Source organism: Telopea speciosissima, chromosome 7 (genome assembly GCF_018873765.1).
Source record: "Telopea speciosissima isolate NSW1024214 ecotype Mountain lineage chromosome 7, Tspe_v1, whole genome shotgun sequence".
Classification (NCBI taxonomy): Eukaryota; Viridiplantae; Streptophyta; class Magnoliopsida; order Proteales; family Proteaceae; genus Telopea; species Telopea speciosissima.
The window spans coordinates 13,181,010-13,184,398 of NC_057922.1; the positions used below are offsets into that span (position 1 = coordinate 13,181,010).

A 3,389-nucleotide genomic window follows, 5' to 3' on the forward strand; every position below is an offset into this window, starting at 1 on the left:
TCCAATTGGCAATGAAAGTCTTTGAAAATTACAGTGCATGGGGAAATTAAAATATGGGTAGCAAGTCAAAGCCAAAGGGTTTCCTTTTTATCAATGCAGTGGTTTAAATGGCGATATTATTGGTCCCCAGCATCCAAACAACTTCGCCTTTTTCATAATGGAATTCCTAAAAGAAGAGAATCTTTTATTGTTTTATTAGAAACATCCATGACCAATCTAAGTGCTTGGGCGTTTGGGCCATGTCACTCTCTATCCCAAGCTTAGAATCTGGTCTACTCCACTCCCTAGCCCCCCTTAGTAATAATCCTTTTTTGGCTTTAAGTCCTCTCATCCACTTCAAAAACAAATGGAAAGTTAGATGTTGGGCTTGTGAATTTCTCAGTTGTCTGAGATTAATGGGCTGCAACTGGGCCCAGAGGATTTGGGGTAGAGTTGGGCCTAGACCCAGCAAGAGTATGACATTTGTAGAGTAGGCTTGGGCTGGGCCGTTGAGGCTAATCTTGGTTCTACCCAGCACAACCTGATGAGCTGCCCTAAATATACGAGAGTTAAGAGTTGTCCTTCTTGTATTTTAGGGAGAAAGAACATTACTAGGCTGTGTATGCTACATATGCTTCCCTGTCATCTCTCTCCTCCCACAATAGGAGCAGATATGTCATTTCACAACGTAATCCCATGTCGAATTTTAGAGCAATCCCATTTCTTTATGCATCTTTAATGCTAATGCTTAAGTATTTGAAAGAAAAAAAACCCAATTGTGTTTAGAAGTGTTCGAAGAACAGACACTATTGAAAAAACAAAAGGCTCAATTTGGTTGCAAGGGGAATTAAAGGGAAGGAAAGTGAAATTTTCATACTTAGAAAAGAAAATTTTATAATCATTACCTCATGTGACAATATCACTAACTCCAAGCCATTCCATATTTAATTATTAAATTCCACTTTACTTTGCTTCCAATCCCCTTTGGTGGGGTAATGATTACCAAAGTTTCTCTTTTAGGTATGAAAATTTTCCCTTCCCTTCCCTTTGGTTCTCCTTGCAACCAAACGGAGCCTTTACTGAATTTGGACTGGGCTATACTGTACTGAAAGTTTTTTCTTTAATACAGACCAGCCCAACCCATTCCGCCCAAGGTGCTCATTTTGGAGAATCCATGAACAACTACCATATAGTAGAGGTCTAGCTAGGACAAGGGTGTCAATGTGTACCTAGTACCAAATACCGAAATCGTTTTCGTATTGAACCATACGATATGGGATATACGTATCGAGTCAATATTCGGTATAGTATCGATATAGACCATAATACTAAAAACACATTATATTGAACAGATACCATACCAAAATACGTGTTTTAATTTGAACTAAATAATACCGATTGATTCAGTACGGTATCAATAGATACCTATATCAAATTGATATCCAATACGATATCAATATGGAGCATATGTGCAGTGTACCGAATCAAAACAGTACCAATATCCCAAAACGGTGACATCCTTGGCGAGGAGTCAACCGCAATCTTAAATCACATCATACCAAAATCATTTGAGTGTGGCACACACATAAAATGAAGATATTCAATAGATTCACATGTTATCACATGGTTAATATATTGTGGGTCCACCCGCCCCGTGTACCCCATGTGCACGATAGAGACATGATAAGACCAAACAAGAACAGTTACATTGTTTCCCCATCTTAGGACTTTAGGATATTTTTTATGGATTTGAGACCTACCGATCAAGACCCCACAGGGTTGGTTGCAAATGGTAAAACACTACTACTACACCACATGAAACAGAGATATTAGTGTTTGGGTTGAAACATTATATAGCTCTTACCCTTTTTTTTTGGTGAAATATAGCTCTTACTCTTTGTGCTCTAAGCCCAAAAACCTACCATTTGCTAACTAGTGTTGCCAGAGCAAATGAACCCGAACCGACCCGGTTTGATTATATATAAAATCATGCCAAACACCCTACTAAGATCAGCCACTGGTTTGACCAATATGAATCCGACCCAAACCAGTTAATAAGTCATCAATATCTGGGGTTATTTTTTGTTGGTTTTCTAAAGAAGTCAAAACACAAAATCCTAAGAAACACAACCGGGGGACCATGAATCCAAACAGACCCTAAATAGAAAATAAATGGAAAATGCGCATCACAAAGAACACTATCATAAATTATTCTCCTGCTCATTACCACCCATCAACAAACTCAATCAGAAGAACAAGAAGGGGAAGTGGAAGAGATCTGTACTGAACCATAATAAATAAGCTCCTCAATCATTTCATCTATGCAATCACCATCCATTCTCTTCTGCTCCTCTTCTGATACCAATGGAGTATTCTTCTCCATTGGCTTTGGTTCTGGTCGCAAATTTATACAACATTGTTGTAATTTAGCTATCAAGCTAGCAGAAAGAACCCCGAGAATTACTTGAATTTGATTCATATGGAAAATTAGTCCTTGCATTAGGTCCACACATCAACACTGCAGCCTCATCATAAGCTCTAGCAGCATCTTCTGCAGTCTCAAATGTCCCTAACCAGATTCTGGTCTTCCTGTGAACACAAGAAACTTAAATTTTAGAATAGCCATGAAATGATTCTAGTCATTCTTATGTTAATGAAGGACTTACAGTAATGGGTTTCGGATTTCTGAGACCCATGAGCCCCAATGCCTCTGTCTGACTCCTCTGAATCTTTGTGATCTTGCCATAGCTGAGAGAATTATGTTCCTCTGTTCCTCCTCTATTTTCCTCTGCTTTGAAACAGGGGAGATGTTACACACTTTAGGACTTGGGGGAAGAGGGTGGTACATGGACCCTTTTGTAGTTGAAGTGATCAGTTTCATAGTCACTGTTTAGTGTGCAAAATAATGACAAAGTTGCCTTTACTAGGGATAATTGGAAAATTCAAATAGAAATTTTAGATTTTGGGATATAATTAGATTTCTTTATTAGGGATATGACATAAGTAAACAATAATCATATATAACTGCCCAAAATGTTTCAAGTAGATATTTGAACAAACAGGACATTAGTGTACACAATCTATGATCTCTTCACATTTATCGGTTCCTTCCTCTCCTTCATCAAGATAACCCACTAAAGATGAGTTGAGCGGAAAGTTATGTTGATCGTAACTTTGCGAATTGGCATTCATAGGGTTTTTTTTTATTTGATTTGTAGAAATGAAAACTTACGAATGATGTATAAAAACACAATGAAACGGAAAGAAGAAATATTCACACAACCAAGACGCAAATATATATATATATATATATATATATATAGTTCAATAAAATGCATTCTTCGTCTATGGAGAGATGAGAATAATTTCACTAACAGTGAAGAGAGGATTACAAACTCTTTTCGCTACGC

At 37.5% G+C, this 3,389-nt stretch overlaps 1 pseudogene; it reads right to left on the reverse strand.

Annotated features, from left to right (window-relative positions):
* Window positions 1-2,213: 2,213 nt before the first annotated feature.
* On the reverse strand, window positions 2,214-2,895 carry LOC122669660 (annotated as a pseudogene).
* Window positions 2,896-3,389: the final 494 nt, after the last annotated feature.